Here is a 19,182-nt window from a genome sequence, read left to right on the forward strand (position 1 = left end):
TAAAAATATTTCAACAGATTGACAATAAAAACTTAGTATAATCTGTCTTTACAAGAATATGGAATATTTACTAACTAGGCAACGTAAAGAAGAAATACATCTTCCCATGCATGTAAGAGCTGATGAGATGGGGATAAGCTGAAGTTAATATCACTAAGATACAATTATCTTACCAATAATAAAAGCCTCGCGCTCTGATGCATTTTGCAAAAGTCACACTAGTGGATATTGGAAATTTAAACAATATTTACGCTGTCAAATTTGGAAAACATCATAAGACTTTATGGAGAAAACGCCAGTCCATATGACCTATTACTACATAAATAATATTGGTAAAATACATAATCAGCGAGAATACAAACTCTATAATCTAATATGTAAGCTTAAAGGGGTTATCCAGGAAAAAACTTTTTTTTTTATATATCAACTGGCTCCAGAAAGTTAAACAGATTTGTAAATTACTTCTATTAAAAAATCTTAATCCTTTCAGTACTTATGAGCTTCTGAAATTTAGGTTGTTCTTTTCTGTCTAAGTAATCTCTGATGACACGTGTCTCGGGAACCGCCCAGTTTAGAAGAGGTTTGCTATGGGAATTTGCTTCTAAACTGGGCGTTTCCCGAGACACGTGTCATCAGAGATTACTTAGACAGAAAAGAACAACCTTAACTTCAGAAGCTCATAAGTACTGAAAGGATTAAGATTTTTTAATAGACGTAATTTACAAATCTGTTTAACTTTCTGGAACCAGTTGATATATATAAAAAAGTTTTTTCCTGGAATACCCCTTTAATGTTATCTAGAAGTAGCAAGTGCAAAACCGATGGATGTTTAAAAAACACATTTAAGATTTTTAGACACACTCAGAAGGCTTAGATTTATGATTACATAAATATGCAATAAATAAATGTGAATATATGGCATTCTATTATTCTCTTGCACCTTACTGTACATATAATATAAGTCCTCTTCCCGTCAGTTGCCTTGTTTAGTGCTAGTGTCTGACCCCTGGATACTATGCTGAACCTCCTGTGCATAACCCAGATTCCTGACTCTCTAAGCCTGTGCCACCTGCCCTGACTCTTCTACTTGAAACCCAACTCTGCTACCTGCTGACCAGAAAACTCATGCCACACCAGTCACATCTCCGCCTGTTTTTCAATACCTGGCAGGGAGATCATCTGGTTTGATGCTAACCACACCAGGACCACTATTGGGAAGAGACCAGGTGCTCTCTAGCAGAAGTCAAGCTTCTGCATCCTGGAGTGGGATAAATTGGTAAAAACCTAGAGGGTACTTAGACTTCACTACTGAGTTTGGCCCACAGCATAACACTCTCACCCCTGAAAACCACTACAGTCAACAAAACAATATAATCACGTGTAATAGTCATTTCACTGCATGGTACAGTGGGTGTAGTATTGAACACATATACAAATATGAAGTGTATCTTTCTATATAAACAAATTATGTATAGAAAATTATTAGATCCTGGTAAATATCACTTTCATTGCAACTGTAATATTTCTGCTATGGAGTTGGACACATAGAAAATATCTTCATAACCAACAGAAAAAAATCTTAGTGAAATCAACATTGTAAAGTATAGAAAAGTAGACTAAGCACACATTCCTACCAGAGCATCAACAGAAATAAAATGTCAGCATAACTCCACTCGCACTGGTGATTACAGTTTTATAGAACTTGTGCTTACTACAAGAAATGTGTATACATGTTTCCTAGGACAGCTAAGAAGCAGCAGTCCTCAAACATTGACTCTATATGTACTTTCTCTCCTAAGACTGATTTTTAAAAACATCTACATTTATCCTTGTGATAAAGCATGATCTCGAGCATTGCAACTATAAGATTACATTTTTAAGGCAGTTTTGACATATTTAAGCTAAATAAACTCCCCAGAAAAGTCTTAAGTACTAAAGAGTAAATGTCCTTTCAAACATATTTCTGTAAATCAATAGTACAAGTAAAGATAAAAATGTATATCTTATTACAGAAAAAATGCCTTTATCACCACTTAGCCTTGTGATACAGTTGCACCCACAGGAGATTGGCTCCGTAGAGCCAGGCAAATAAGGCAAAGAGTAGTCAGGGAAAGTAACATGGAAGAAAAGTTTAAACAGGGCTTCTCTTGTTTCTATTGTTCAGGATAACAAAAATAAAGTCTTTACATTCTGGCATAAAATATAAGTAAATCCTGCTCAACCAAGCACTAAATGTTCCCTATCTATACAGGTGACCAAAATGTCGCCTTTGAGACTGCAAACCTCAGGATTCCTACAGTCTCTCTTGCAGGCCGAGTTGCACCTTCTATAAAGCTTATTAACAAGCTGTTTTCAGCACCTGTGCTGATTTGAGCCAAACTGAAAACCTGAACTGGACAGAAATGGAATGACAAGTCCCATTAAAAATAACAACCAGGCTTAACATTCCATAAAAATTATGGACCAAAAAAACTTTACCAAAATTCATTAAAGGTTATTGTCTTCTCGGGACTCAACAATTTCTTGTTTTCCCACATCTCATCTAGCTTTCCAATGAGAGACAGAGAGCGAGAGAGAGAGAGAGAGAGAGAGAGAAAGAGAGAGGGGGAGAGAGAGAGAGAGAGAAAGAGTGCAATAGAGAGAGAGAGAGCGAGAGAGAGAGAGAGAGAGAGAGAGAGAGAGAGAGAGAGAGAGAGAGAGAGAGAGAGAGAAAGAGACACAGGTGTTGCATTTAGAATCATTTTGCTCACCCTAGTGCTACATTCACATCAACATTGCTTAGTACTGTTTTACTCCCATGCTGATGCTGCTCCTGTGTGTATCTGAGATAGTTTGAGGAGAAGAATGTTCTCTTTTCTCTGTGTGCTGTTTATGGGAGACACCATGGAGCAGAGTTTAGGCAAAAAGTGCTGAAAATGCCACATACAGCAATACAGCTAATTGGTAATCCATATAGTTAATGGGCAATCCATGCAATGTATGAGCATGAGTTTTTCAGAATGGGAGATGTTTTTAGTAGCTGCGGGCTGAAATGGTGAAGTAGTCACTATTTAGCAATCAGTGGCTAATGGCTGCACAATGGCGATTTTACGTCAACATTGTGCGACCATTGGTCGTTCTATGCGGGCAAAACTATGAAACAGTACCTATCACACCATCTCAGCCTGACCACTTCAAAAGGAATCTTGACGAGACAAGATCAAACAAGGTAGTAAGCTGCTTTGGAGTAAGGACAGTCGATACCTCTTCTGCTACCCAGATTATTACGTTAAATATAGATTTTCATGTTATTTTCATATAAAAAGTGCAAGATCGATTGCAAGATCAGTTTCAATGAAAGTTTGTAGACTAAAGAAAACTATTTGATTCTTCTGAGGGCAGACTTCTCATTTCATTTATTAGTTCCCAGAAATCAATTGTCTCTAACTTAGTGGAAATGTAGTGTCTTCAAAGATCTCCTCCTACCAAGGTTATTATCCTGCCTTTATTTCAACAGGATCATTCCTCTACTAAGCCTATTATCTAAGACACATAATGCACACAGTACACATTAGTACTATTTTCTTTTAGAACCCTTCTGATATAAAACAAAGTGAAGAAACCTTTTAAGTATACCAACAAGTTATTACTAGCCAACAATAAGGACTGAGGGTCCTGTCATGCCATCTATTTACGGTATCTTTTTTTTTGTCATGGGAACTCTCTTGACATGATATCCATTCTTGTATGCACTCTCACCCTTGAATCAAATATATTGGCTCTGATTTACTATTGTAAACCCAACATGTTTTCTTGGGTTGTGCGCCAGAATTGAAAGAGCCCAACAAACTCTCCATTTTACTCAGAAAACTCGGAAAAAAGGGGCGTGGCCGTCTGGAAAAGAGTGTGTGACCGCCATGAGGGGGCATGTCCCCGACATTTTCACACAAAAAAACAGCATATTTACTAAGGTTTCCACAGAAAATGTGGTTGATTTGAGCTGAGGAAAACCTGACAGATCAGAGCATGTGTAAAAAAAAAAAAAAAAGCAAAATGTAGGGAAAAGTGCAAAATGTGGGGAAACCTTAGTAAATACAGTGGAAAGAAATTGTAGGAAATTAAAACCCACAAAGAAAAGTGCACAACATTCTTCGTAAATAAGGGCCATTGTCTGTCTCAGAGAGTGATGTTGCAGAGAATAGACAGATCCCTCTACTCGGAATCATTTACAATGAGGGAGATTTATCAAAACCTGTTCAAAGGAGAAGTTGCCCAGTTGCCCATAGCAACCGACCAGATCACTACTTTCATTTTGCAGAGGCCTTGGTAAAAATGAAAGAAGCGAGCTGATTGGTTGCTATGGGCAACTGGGCAACTTTTCCTCCTGACAGGTTTTGATAAATCCCCCAATATACTTACAGAGAGAGCTATAGGGTTTTGGATGTAAGTAAAATATTGAGATGATATTGATTTTACTGTATAGCTCCAACATATTCCTGAGCACTGTATAGACTGGGATCACTCACACCAATACACCCTTTGCACATAAGTTTCACAATTTAAATTTCCTGTCTTCAACATACACAGTAGGGACATTTTCATAAAATGCCATATAAGCGACTCATATGTTAGAAGAGTATCTTAGTTATATCATACAATTCTGTATGCGTCATATGTTACATAAATTTGTTAAGACAGTAAAATATATTATAGGGACCATTTTAGAAGTAATATAATTCCTTAGGATAGCTACATAAATAATCTAGATACTAAATTGGTTGGTATGTCATCAGTAAAATATGTCTGTTGTGGCATTTTTTCTTCAATAAATGAATCATGTCGATGGTCAGGGGCCAGCATTGCAGACCAGTCCCCCCAATCACCAATACTAGTAGCAGCCCATGGTCAAAAATTGTGGTGCCTCATACACCTTCATTTAGGCCAAAACACCATCTTTTTCCCAACATACATGATATAAATATATTATTAACTTGATGGCAACTATCATGATGGCAAATTTCCTTAAGAGATCGTCCAATCATTATTGGATTTTAACCTATTATATATGAAGTATTTATAGAGTATAGAAAACGAAATTTACATTTGTACAACACAAATAGAAAAACAAAGCCGCACATCCACCATTTGTATTTTGATCTACCTGCTTCTCAGCATACCGTATTTATCGGTGTATAACACGCACTTTTAAAACTTAAATTTAAGGCAAAAAGTCTGCCTGCGTGTTATACACCGATAAGTCTTCTGGTCACTGATTTAAAGCGGCCGCAGCAGCGGCTGCTTGTTAAGTATTAACAGCATGGCCGTGGCCACTTTAAATCAGTGACCAGCGGCGTCTCCTCCCCGATCTGTAAAACTGTCACATGTTTTCTCCCGCACTATCCACAGGTACTGGTGTGGTGGATAGTGCGGGAGACGCTGAGCCCTACCTTGTCCGGATCTGCCCTACCTTTTAAACAGTGTCTCCCGCACTATCCAGCACACCAGTACCTGTGGATAGTGCGGGAGAAAACAAGTGAGTTTCACTTTTCATTCCCCCTTTTCCCTACCTCCCTCTCCCTCATCATTCCCCCTTTTCCCTACCTCCCCCTCCCTCATCATTCCCCCTTTTCCCTCCCTCCCCCTCCCTCATCATTCCCCCTTTTCCCTGCTTTTTATAGATTTGTTTATTTTCCTTACCTGTCTGCACTTCGGCAGGTCAGGCGGGGGGGTCTTGTGGGCTGCGGTCAGTGAAGCTGATGAGTGACATCCTCTGCCGGCTTCTCTGCGCAGCATCACGGATCTCACGTTTCATTTCCTGTAGTCGCCGCCGAAAAGTGAGATCCGTGATGGCGCGCAGAGAAGCCGGCAAGTCACTCATCAGCTTCACTGACCACAGCCCGCAAGACCCCCCCCCCCCCCCAGGGTGGGGGATGTGATGAGGGGGGAATGATGGGGACATGATGAGACAGGGTTGGGGGATAATGATGGGGTACATGATGAGACAGGGGGAAATGATGAGGGGGGAATGATGGGGGGCATGATGAGACAGGGTGGGGGTGATGATGGGGGGACATGATGAGACAGGGTGGGGGATAATGAGACAGGGGGAATGATGGGGGACATGATGAGACAGGGGGAAATGATAAGGGGGGAATGATGGAGGACATGATGAGACAGGGGGAAATGATAAGGGGGGAATGATGGAGGACATGATGAGACAGGGGGAAATGATAAGGGGGGAATGATGTGGGACATGATGAGACAGGGGGAAATGATAAGGGGGGAATGATGGGGGACATGATGAGACAGGGGGAAATGATAAGGGGGGGGATGATGGGGGACATGATGAGACAGGGTGGGGGGATGATAAGACAGGGGGAAATGATGGTGGGAGGAGGCACTAAATGCTTAATGTCTGTATGGCTAGTGGTGGTCTATGACAGGGGGAAATGATGAGACATGGGGGGATGATGAGACATGGGGGGTGGCGATGAGAGGGGTAAATGTGGCACAGGGACTGATAAAAGGGAAGGAATGATGTGGCACTGGAGGGGACGGGACCAAACTGAGGTGCAGAAGAAAGCAAAGTCATTTATTTTACGTTTTATTTTTTTTACTTAAATTTCCCTGTTAAAATGGGGGTACGTGTTATACGCCAGTGTGTGTTACACGCCGATAAATATGGTAATTTAAAAAACAGGTTGTTAGTATACATTTTGATCAAAAAGTACCACAAGCCAGGGGATTGGTCAGGCAGCAGTGGGGCTGCCTGGCCACTGGGTCGTTCCCCCTGTGGGTCTGGTGTCTCAGAGGCAGTGGTCGCCGCCCGGTGCTACACTAGTGTTCGGTTAGGGACCCACTCTGACTAGGAGGCCATGACATGGCGAGTGGGCTTGTACTTTTTTATCAAAATGTATGCTAACAACCTCTTAGTTTTTAAAATTATGCTGAGAAACAAGTAGATCAAAATACAAATGGTGAATGTGTGGCTATGTTTCTCTATTTGTGTTGTAGTCTCTCTCTTCTTCCATGGCCAGAATTACACTCCACTCATTCAGCCCAGGCATTTTTAATTAGCAGGAAACTGCATAAGGGTTTCCTCCTAACATTCTCCCAGCCCTCTGGCAGGGAGCATATGGTAAGTGTCCGGTCGCTGGACCCCCCCCAACATCTCGGGCCTGGCACCCCAGTAATCTGCTACAGGGAGCGAACTCTTCTCTGTGCCAGAGTACAAGTGACCTCAGCCATCAAGCTCCCTTCCATAGACATTAATGGAGGGGGGCGTGATGACCTTGGCCGCCTGAAGCCTAGCACAGCCTGTGGTCTGAATTGGGCCGGAGATTGCGGGGGGTCACAAAGGCTGGACCCCTGCAATCAGACATCTTATCCCCTATGCTTTGGATAGGGAATAAGATGTCTAGTGGCAGAGTACCCCTTCATGTAAAATTACAAATAAAAAAAGCTCACCCTATTCTGTTTGCTGTTCCTTGGATGATGTAAGGCAACACCAGTAGCAATGCACAAAGGATAGAAATGTCCAGCGCAGAAATCGCGATTCCAAAACTGTATTGTATAAAAACCGACATCAAGAAACAGGTAGTGTCATGTGACGCATTTCAGGTGTTGTATACATTCTCAATTGATTCTCAAAAGATTATTATACAATTAAGGGAATGTACAACACCTAAATGTGTCACATGATACTACCTATTTTCTGATGTCGGTTTATAAGTTTTGGAAACATATTTTCTGCACTGGACATTTCGATCCCAAGTAAAATTGTGGTATATAGTTTTCAGCACATACTTTTTGATCACTTATTTAGGCCCAGGAATAATAAAATCTTCTGCTAGATATACTTGCTTTACACTTCCTTCCTTTGTTCAATTTCCCTGGTTTCCGTATTGCCCAGCATTCTGTCCATTAACATTTTCATGCTAATGACACCAACTCTATACATTCTCCAGGACACTTCTCCTGCTTGCCTGTAAAACATTGAGTGTCTGTTAGCTGTCTCTGCTGTCAGATCCTGTCTATATCAAAATTTATCTTTCTAAAACTGACCTATTTTCATCTCTGTCTGTAGCACAACCATCCTTCCCGAGATTTCGGACCCAATTATGCTTGACTTTGATTTGTCCTTTTTCCTCATGTTCAATGTAAATCCACTTCCTGTCCTCCTCACCTAAAGAACATCTCACCTATTGGTCCCTACCATGTTATTGACACAGCTTAAAGGGGTACTCCGCCCCTAGACATCTCATCCCCTATCCAAAGGATAGGGGATAAGATGTCAGATCGCCGCGGTCCCGCTGCTGGGGGATCATTACTGTACAGAGCTAGTTCGTTCTGTGCGTAATGACGGGAGATACAGGGGACAGAGCAGCGTGACATCATGGCTCCGCCCCTTGTAACATTACGGCCCGCCCCCTTAATGCAAGTCTATGGCGGGAGCGTGACGACCACCATGCCCCCTCCCATAGACTTGTATTGAGGGGGCGGACCGTGATGTCACGAGGGGCAGAGCTGTGATGTAACGATGTTCCGGCCCCTGTATTGCCCGTCATTACGTGCAGAGCGAACTCGCTCTGTGCAGTAATGATAGCGCGGTGCCGCAGCGGCGATCCCGGGGGTCCCCTGCAGCGGGACCCCAGCGATCTGACATCTTATCCCCTATCCAAAGGATAGGGGATAAGATGTCTAGGGGCTAAGTACCCCTTTAAGCACTAATTCAGGCTTTAATCATTTTTAACCTCAGAAAGTAGCAGCCAGGTTTATCTTTCTGTCCAGTAGTTATACTAACCACTCTGTTATTTGTTGGTCAACCATGTCACCCATGTTTAAAAAATTCCAGTTACACTTGTCAATTTAGATGAGACAACCATTTATCAGTTATTTGGATTTCTTCCACTGAAGTTACACTATTTTGGATCCAGCTGCCGTCAACCACAATGAGGAGAAAGCATCATGGGATTCCATAAATATTCATGGGCATCCATTGATTTTGAATAGATACCTGCAGTTTTCATTGCACCAAGAATCACTTAAATGACTTATATCAACCAAACAATCCCTTTAAGAAAGTCCAGGTGCTTATTACGTGTTACTAACAATTTTACAAATTCAGATCTAAGGGAAAAGAGAACAAGTTATACCTAAACCCATCTGTATTTATATGTAACAAATGCAAATGTAAGTCACCGTGATATTTTTAGTTGCGGTAAATATTCTTTGTTTCCGCAGGCATACAAAACACATCAATACTTATCATTGAAAAATATTGTGGCTTTATGTTGGACTTGAAAACATTTTTTACCACTTCACCGTAAATCAAGTCAACTGAAATAATTTACACAATAAAATGCCTTTATACTTCTCAATGCAAATTGATTTTGGGTCCGAAAAAACCTTTCAGTTAATATTGTACTTGATAAACACAAAGCACAAGATTTTGCTCTATTACCTTTGAATAGATATCACTTTTCTTTCTTTAACCCCTTTTATACATAATAAACATTTTACAATCGGCTACACTAATCTTTGTTTGTCAATTATAGAATGAAGAATAACATTTTACACTTTTGTAGCTTTAGACATAACAGGCCAATTACTGTATATTTAATTACAGTCATCTAAGAGCCACGCAAAACAGAACTGATGAAAGAGGCTGAGATGGAGGAATTAAGAAAGAGAAATCCAGGATAGTTCTGTAAACCCAGAGGCGGAACAAGGTACAGGGCAAGAAAACCTTCCGGACTCCTAGAATGATCACATACAGGAGATGCAGTGAAAAAAGTGTTGGCTAACTAGCCTTTACTGGAATGGCCATACCAACAGAAAAAGTATGCAGACTGAAGTGTACCTGTCATTTCTAAAACTTCTGACATGTCTTAGAGACATGTCAAAGATTTTGATAACTCGGGGACCCCCACCGATTGCTAGAACCAGCATAGAGAACATGTGTTTGAGTGCTTGAGTGCTCTAACCTACAAATTCAGGGTATATAGGATACAGCAATACACAGCTTATAACCAACAGGTGGCATGCATGGCCAAGATAAAGGCAGCCATATCCCTAACATGTAATGACTTGTATTAACCTTTTCTTTTGTTGTCATTTGCATTGCAGCCATGTCAGCATGCACCTGCCCATTCATATCAGTTGTTTTGGATATGCTGACTATATTAGAGTTTCTACCCTTACTTCTGGCACAGGCCTAGCATGATAACAGGATAACAGGAGTGTCACCTGACACCTTCTCCTCAGGATGGGCTTCACACATTCTGTGTAACTCACGTAGCAATTGCACATATCTCTGTCTCTTCAAGTATGTTGTCCGCAGTCTTCAATGTGAACCAGAAGTCTAAGCTGTCGCTGTATCATTGCTCGCCATACGCCAATTGCAGTGGTTAAACCCACTTCCTCTTGTCAATTTCACATTCTTATAAGCCTGGGTGCAAAACTATCACACCCTCCCAAGCATGAGATTACCCCACAGACTCTAGGCAGTCACAGGATCCAGCCAAGAACCAAGATCCCATGACTACGAACCTTAGAGAGTAAGTATAACAGCAGCAGGGGGGACACAGACAGCAGAGGGTCCCTGTGCAAAGAATGTGCCATGGCCCCCCCCCCCATACATTAATTGTTCAGGAACCCCCCATTCATATGTCCCTTACTCAGGTGGACCCCCATATGTCACTTGCTCAGGAGGACCCCCCAAATATCAGTTGTTATTTATTATAACCCCCATATGCCGCAGCTCATTTAGGCCCCCCACATTAGGTAGCATAGTTTCCCCACATTAGGTAGCATAGTTTCTCCACATTAGGTAGCAGTTTCCCCACATTCTGTAGCAGTTTTCCCACATTAGGTAGGCAACAGTTTCCCCACATTAGGTAGCATAGTTTCCTCAAATTAGGTAGCATCGTTTCCCCACATTAGGTAGTAGTTTCCCCACATTAGGTAGCATAGATTTCCTACATTAGGTAGCAGTTTCCCCACATTAAGTAGCATAGATTCCCCACATTAGGTAGCATAGATTCACTACATTAGGTAGCATAGATTCCCCACATTAGGTAGCAGTTTCCTCCCATTAGCTAGCAGTATTCCCACATTTGGTAGCATAAATTCCCCACATTGAGTAGCAGTTTCCCCACATTAGGTAGCATAGCCCCCCAACACACAGACACACACACACACACAAGTAAACACACATAGACACACACATATATACACACACACACATACACACACACACAAACACACAGACACACACACACATAGACACACACACACATAGACACACACACACACACACACACACATATACACACAGACACAGACACACACATATAGACACACTTATCTGGCCTGCGTAGCGTTTCTCCTCTCCAGCGGCGGACTGACAAGTGACGTCACTGACGTCCTCCTGCGCGGGTCTTTGGAGGGATGTCACTTGCGCGACGTCCCTTGTCAGACCCGTGTCAGCCCGCTGCGCTATTATGCACCACGGCCGCTTTAGAACAGTGGACTGCATCGTGTGAGGGGGCCCGCCACAGACTTGCCCCGTACAGGTAATAAGATTGAATTCACATATATCCATTTTATCAGGATCATTTTTTGTGCAACAACTGACCCCAACTGATGCCAAAACTGATGCAAAAACACATTCATTATCATCAGGTTTTTTCAACATTTTGTACTATAAAAATTTCACAGCCAGATAGGTATATACTGCTATTGTTGTTTTCCTATCCAGCATCTAGACCAGGCCTCCACTGACATGCTGGACATGATCCCATTGAGGAGCCAACAACAGAAGCCATTCTATCATCAGTTTACCTTTGGCACTTTTCTACCATGAAAGGAAACTAAACCAGATCACCGGAAATGGAGCCTAAGAGATCCACTTCAGGATTCACAAAGGTGGTTTATCATTTATGGTCTTATTAACTGCCAGAAACCAACAGAATTGTACATGTAGCTTATATATTAGTCCTGCCCTAATACTTTTGTAAATTTACCTGAACCTGGATAGGATCTATCAAGAACATTTTAGTCACCATACTACTTAAAGGTGTCTAACCAGCCCTCCGTAGCATGTCTAATAATCTAACATACAAGAAAAATTTGCACCAGAATGCATTTAATTATTTTCCTATTTATTCTCAATATAAATCGGCCTGTTATGGTGTAAAGACCTGAGCTGTAAGCTACTGTAACCTGCTTTGCAACTAATCGGCCTTGACATATAGATAACAATGCTTCACAAGCAATTTGATTTTCACGTATTGTGGAAAATATTGAAAGATGATAAAATGTAATTTATAATAATGTAATAATATGCACCATAGGTAATGCACCAATTAGGGCTCATTTCCATAATCACAGGGAAGACTATAATAGCACTTTCATAGCTTGTAAAATGCATCTTTATCATTACGTTATTGGAGTTAACAGAAATTTGCAGAGAGTTGGTGTCAAAGTGTTGTTTCTGAATAGCCTTATTATACCTTCCAAGTTCATACGACTCTCTGAACCTTTGGTCCGACTTGGTAAATTACAAAAAAAAATCCATCCCAGGGTGTTATTTCTTGTTTCAGCAGAAAACCATAGCTTATATAAAACATAGATGAGACGTCTATCACAAAACTAAAATTGGAAAATTAAATAGTTTATGGCCACTGGGATAAAACAAATTCCAAGATCCATTTTTATTACAAAACACATTGACCACTGGCCTATGATTAGATCAATACAAATATAAAACAAAGAAAGTGCAACTTCTGATGTTAGATGAGGCACTAAACAAGAAATTTGCTGCAAGCCCTCGAGCCAAAGCAAAACAGGTTCCACATCTCAAGGATCAATTGGTCGCCTGCCAGTCTCAAAATAGATGACACTCAAACTTGATATTGAGCGCTAGATGTCACTACTTATATATGTGAGAGGACAGGACTGTCTAGAGAGAATAGTTACACAGATAAAGAGGAAAAATGTTCAGTAGAAGAATGATGATCATTAATTTCATGAATTTATTGAAAACACCTTAGCACTAGGTCTGGCATTATATAACTCATCAATGTTTGGTGTGTGACCATGTTTTCCTATAAACATAATTTTTTCTATCATATGATTTTTCATGATTTAAATACAAATTATCTTATTAGTTTTAATCATAAAAATGTCATAGGGTCTATCTTATATTGGCATGAAGGCCAGATTCCTTATAAAGGCCCTGGTTTCTTATAAAGGTTTGACAAAAAGGTGTTAAAAATGTAAAGTGACCACCTGCTTTAAAGATTGATGCCACAGAATCGGGGATAAGTGCCTGGTTGCGGAAAGGGAGGGGTATGCCTGCTGAGACCCCCCCCCCCCCATGTTCTCTAGAATTGGATCTCTGGAGTGTTGTGTCTATGGGAGCGCCAGAGTACAGCACTCGGGTATCTCTAGCACTGCTATCGACAATGCATATAGCATATGTCGAAACACCACTTTGTGCAGTGGGGAGAGCTAGGTCCCCCTTTTGGTGACTGCGGGGAGTCCCAGCGGTCGGATCCACTGCAGTCAGACACTTATCCCCAGCCACAATGCTGGAATACCCCTTTAAAAGGGCTGTCCAAGATTAGAATAACATGGCTGTACACAGATTTTGTGCAGCTGAACATTTTTCAGTTCATTGGTTCTGAGCTGGAATATGACGCACCCCCATGGTCAGGTATAATGCTGTTTTTGGAAGCAGCCATTATTTTGTAATCTTGGGTAACCCTGTAATCTGATTTAAATAAAGAACAGTTGAAGGTTTGGCTATAACAAAATGCCCTTTGCTTTACAATAACACAGTTTAAAACTAGGCTAAAGTGTCATAAGTCACCGCCACAGTAAAGCCCTCAGGGCCAAAAACATATATGCTGGAACAATAGGACACCAGTTCATCCAGCTAACTCATTACAGACTGTGAATCAATGTGTCTAGCCATTCTGATCAATAATATAAAGAATATCAACATCCAATAATAGATATTTCATCTGCATTCTGTCTGGATTGTTGTACATTACTTTAGACACAATTAAAAGAAAGGCCCAAAGCTAATAACCTTTAGTGCAATGATCCACAGAAATCTGGCACATTTGCCATAGTAAGTCTCCCCTAATGTTCTTAATTCTAGTAAACTTTACTCATGTTCTTAAAATATTTTCAGATTTTTCAGCTGCCATGTTTTCTCCTACTTTATTGTCTATAGAGAAGGGTTTTACTTTCATTGTTACCCCTGCTTGACTAAAAGGGATGCAGTGCTACCTCTGCCTCAATCATTTTGCAGGCAATAGCATTTCCCATAAAGGTGATTACAGCATTACACTGAAACTGAACAGGTTCGCTGCTAGACCAGATATACTTTGCTTCTAGGGACCCACATTGTGTCTGAGAAGTCTGATGACAAAATTTACCTGCAAAACCAATGATCAACAAGAAACCCAGAGGACCTGTAATGGTCAAGGTATAGTCAACAAGGTGAGGTCAGAATCAAAAGAGTATTAACCAAAATCTGCAGGCAAAGGGTTAATCATAAACAGTTGCCCCATTGGTAACTCCCCACTTTGAGCCAGCAAGAAACAGCTCTAAGGGCCATATTACATAGGGCGATGTGCAGTGAAAAGGGTGTTAATTTTGAAGATGGGTGCTTGTTTAAAGAGCCTATAAAAATGCTTATATATATATATATATATATTATTTTTATTTTTTTTTATTTTTTTTAAGAGCCGATGCAAGTGCTCTCTATCACCCAAAGTGCAAGAAAAAGTGCTATAAAAATGCTAAACCAGCTTGTGGGGAGGGCCACACAAATGGTCATTTGGTTATTCTTGCAGCCTTCTACTTCCATTATTTATCAGCCTATTACATGGGAAGATGTGCGGCCGGTGGCCCATTTGTCTGATCCCCCCCCATTTAATAGTACTGAAGGTCATTCATTTGAATGGCAGCAAAAAAGAGACCCAGCAGATTGTGCTGGGTCTCTTCATCCAGTCTCTGCAGGCTGCTCTGTAATCTCCTCCTCTCTGTTTTCATGCTGCACTTGTTACATAGGGAATATTATCAGAGCATGCCTGCATTTTACAGTGAGTCTCCTTTAGGGGGCAGTGTGCAAGAGTAAAAATAGAGCTTCCACATTCAATTTCTAGGATCAATAATAAATATATATCTATATAAATAAAACTCAATGTGTGTGTGTGTGTATGTGTGTATGTATGTGTGTATGTTCCACAAAAAAACGTCCAAACGGCTAAAGATATTAACATGAAACTTGCCACACATGGTACTTATATATCAACAACAAACATAGGATAGGTAATTTAACCCTAAGGCTAGGTTCAGACCACGGAATTTCCGACTGTCTGTCTGCAAAATTTTCCGCTACTATTTTCCGCCTCCAAAGGCGTTTTTCAGTTTCATTTTCCGCATGTAATCCACTTTCAATCTGCCTACATTCCGCGTTTGAAAAAAAATCCGCCGGGAAATGAGAGTCCCATTGAAGTCAATGGGATTCTGCTGCGGAAATCCGTCTGAAGAAAGAGCACCTCCTTTCTTCATGCGGAAATTTTCTAGCGGAAATTAGACACGCAAATTCCGAGTGAAAAAATCCAAAGTATGAACAGGTGCACAGAAATCCCATTGACTCGCATGTACTTTTTAGCAAGCGGAATTTCGGAAGGAAATTTTAAAACGGAATTTCGGAAGGAAATTCCGTAGTCTGAACCTAGCCTTACTCACCCCCATTTGCCAGGGTCGGGGTTTTTGTTTAAAGTCCCATACAAGTCTAGGGGAAATATATGTTACTGCATAACTTCCAAACGGCTGGAAATATTTCCATAATACTTGGTCACATGTTACTTATATATCCACATAAAATATAGGATAGCTAATTTAACCCTTAACAACCCCATTTATGAGGGTCGGGGTTTTTGTTCAAAGCCCCATGCAAATCAATGGGAAATGTATGTTCTCACATAACTTCTGTACGGCTGGAGATATTTCAATACCTGGTACACATATTACAGGTCGGGATATGAGGAAGGGATGGGAGGTCGAGATAGGAGGTCAAGATAGGAGGAACGGATGGTCAGGATATGAGGCCGGGATAGGAGGTCAAGTTAGGAGGTCGAGTTAGGAGGTCGGGATATGAGGACAGGATAGGAGGTGGAGATAGGAGGTTGGGATAGGAGGTCGGGATATGAGGACGGGATAGGTCGAGATAGGAGGTCGGGATAGGAGAACTTGATAGGTGGTCGGGATAGAGGTAGTGATAGGAGGACGAGATAGGAGGTCGGGATAGGAGATCGGGATAGGAGGATGGGATAGGAGGTCGGGATAGGAGGACTTGATAGGTGGTCGGGATAGTAGGTCGGGATAGAGTTTGGGATAGGAGGACGGGATAGGAGGATGAGATAGGAGGATGGGATAGGAGGTCGGGATAAGAGGTCGGGATAGGAGGTCGGGACAGGAGGTCGGGATAGGAGGACGGGATAGGAGGTCGGGATAGGAGGTGGGGATAGGAGGTCGGGATAGGAGGACAGGATAGGAGGACGGGAAAGGAGGACAGGATAGGAGGACGGGATAGGAGGTCGGGATAGGAGGTCAAGATAGGAAGTCAAGATAGGAGGACTGGATATGGGGTTGGGATGACAACAATATATGGGGATAGGATATGAAGTCAAAAGCTTCCTCCTTTGTTGATTTTCCTCCCCAACAAGGACGAGGAAGGAAAAAAACGGGCAACGTCGGGTACTGAGCTAGTCTATATATATATATATATATATATATATATATATATATATATATATATATTGTCCATCTTTTAAGGATGAAAAGAACAATGTGTCCTACAAAAGACAAGCACTCACATGCCTCTTAGGCTAGGATTACATATGTCTTGTGTCTGGCATACATAATCCTGGCCTAAATCTCAACACAACTGATGCCACAACTGATGACATTATGCATCAGTTGTGTAGCATCCGCATCCATTTTTTCTGAAAGCCGGATGAGGGAACGCAGGAAGATACGTGCCAGTCCAGAGAGTTCAACCATCAGGTGTCCAAACTGAGACAACAGATGATTGTGAATTGTCCCATTTAAATGAATGGGATCAGTTCTGCTATTAGTTTCCCTCCAGTACATGCAAAAGGGAAACACCGCCGGGTGCCTGATGTATGTAACGGAGGCCTTAGAAGGTGTGGAGGTAAAAACCAAGGCCAAAATGGGCAGTGTCCTTAAGGGGATAAAGGGAATCTGTAAGCTCTCTTTGCTGTTACTAAGAGCTGCGTACACCACTGGATAGCTGTTTGGGGTGGGGATGAGCTGCTCAAGTGTTGCAGTGTGCAACACCTCCTCGCTCACCCTAATCTCCCAGCACATCTTTATTTGATATAAAATGCCTTATACATCGGTCAAGGAGGGGCTGAGAAGTGGGTCTTGGCATCACCTTTTTGACTCTTGGCTGAGAAATAAAAAAGCAATTTGGGCAACCACCATCAGCTCTGAGAAATTTATAGTTTGCTTTTACAGCCTAACAGCTATCTGTTTATATACAGTATTTACATGTATATGATTACAGCTCTTTGTGGCAAACAGAGCTAACAGTTTCTTTTTAAGTGTATTCAAACAATCTCTCATATCACATGCAAAAGAACACAAAACAATAAAAACACAGAAAAACAAGTTATTCAAAACAGAGAACATCAGGGGAAATAACTTAGGATAAAGTGATACATTTCCATTATTTAACTTTGCCAAAATGTATTTCAAACCTCGCTTCATCTACTACAAAATACAATGCTTATACGACAGCTTCACTCATTCTTCCCAATGTATCTTTCGCAGCTTCATCTCTTTCAGCACTCAGCAGTAGACGCACAAAAGAGCTAAAAGGACTCTTCAAATCAAAGGTATTAATAATGGGCAGACTTCTGGGCTGGGAGTGTCTGGTTGGACTACCAATTTAATGCAGACACTTCACAAGGAGACTGAACATCGAACTGAGCTGCCAAACTGAACTGGATGTGGGAGAAGGAATCCACTTAATAGTTGAAATTTCATCCCAAGCTATGGTTTTGTTAAGTTCCTACAAAGGTGAAATATTCTGGGTGGTCAGAAAGTAGTGCCAGATATTTAAAGGGGTACTCTGCCCCTAGACATCTTATCCTCTTTCCAAAGGATAAGTGATAAGATGTCTGATCACAGTGGTCCCCAGTGGCAGGACCCCCGCATTCTCCCTGCTGCACCCGGTGTTCGTTTAGGTTCAGGTCAGGTCTGGTGCAGCGCCGCAGCACCAGAGGCTTGTTACATGGCGGGTGCACCTCGCTTGTGTCCTAACGGCCATGCCCCCTTAATGCACGTCTATGAGAGAGGGTGTGACGACATGGCCGGGATATCACAAGCGGGGCACGGAAGTGATGTCACGAGCCTCCGCCACATATCGGCAGTCATCGGCATTGGACCGAAGTTTGCGCCGTGCACCGGATGCCTTGGGTGTCGCAGCCGAGATTACGGGGATCCCCAGCGGCGGGAGCCCTGCGATCACACATCTTATTCCTATCCTTTGGACAGGGGATAAGATTTCTAGGGGCGGAGTACCCCTTTAAGTTTAACAATGCTTTGAAATGGACTTTCAATAGACGGTTCACCTAATAGACGGTTCACCTACCAGAAATATCTGCTGATATAATATCTGATTACAATGTACTACAGGCCCCTAAAAGTAATATGAGACTGTACAATAAAGGTGGTGAAGTAGAATCTCTCAGCATGTCATAATATCTGAGACTTTTAGTTTTGCAACAGCTGGAGGCACAGTGGTTGGGAAACACTGATCTAGATCAAAGATTTTAATGGTAATTTGAAATACATTCCATATTCATAGCTGTTGTCAAGAAGACCGTGACCCTGGAACAAGAATGTTAACTCTATCTAGAACTGATTTCTATAGCTAACTATGGATTTGTTAAGCAGAATTTATAGACATTTGTATTAATTTCCACTAAACGTAATAAAGACTGCGATGTACATCAGAAAAGGTAATATCATAGAAAAAAACAGGTACGTGCACTCACCACTAGGCTGCTGTAGCTCGACTCTTCTGGCGTGTACAGACAAACCGGTGTCAGACTTGTGGCAGGGCGCTCAGAAGCAAGTTGACTGCCGGCA

The 19,182-nt window shown here is 41.6% G+C and overlaps 1 protein-coding gene and 1 long non-coding RNA gene across 5 annotated transcripts in view; one reads left to right on the forward strand and one right to left on the reverse strand.

The window, feature by feature from the left end:
• The window catches only part of TMEM132C (transmembrane protein 132C), a 595,756-nt gene that overhangs the window by 173,667 nt on the left and 402,907 nt on the right, over positions 1–19,182 (reverse strand). The window lies entirely within an intron of this gene.
• On the forward strand, positions 4,352–18,710 carry LOC130283940 (uncharacterized). Its single transcript, XR_008846883.1, has 4 exons — positions 4,352–4,422; positions 9,608–9,710; positions 11,741–11,907; positions 17,860–18,710. It is a non-coding gene; the product is annotated as an uncharacterized LOC130283940 (long non-coding RNA).

Source organism: Hyla sarda, chromosome 1, assembly GCF_029499605.1.
Source record: "Hyla sarda isolate aHylSar1 chromosome 1, aHylSar1.hap1, whole genome shotgun sequence".
Taxonomy (NCBI): Eukaryota; Metazoa; Chordata; class Amphibia; order Anura; family Hylidae; genus Hyla; species Hyla sarda.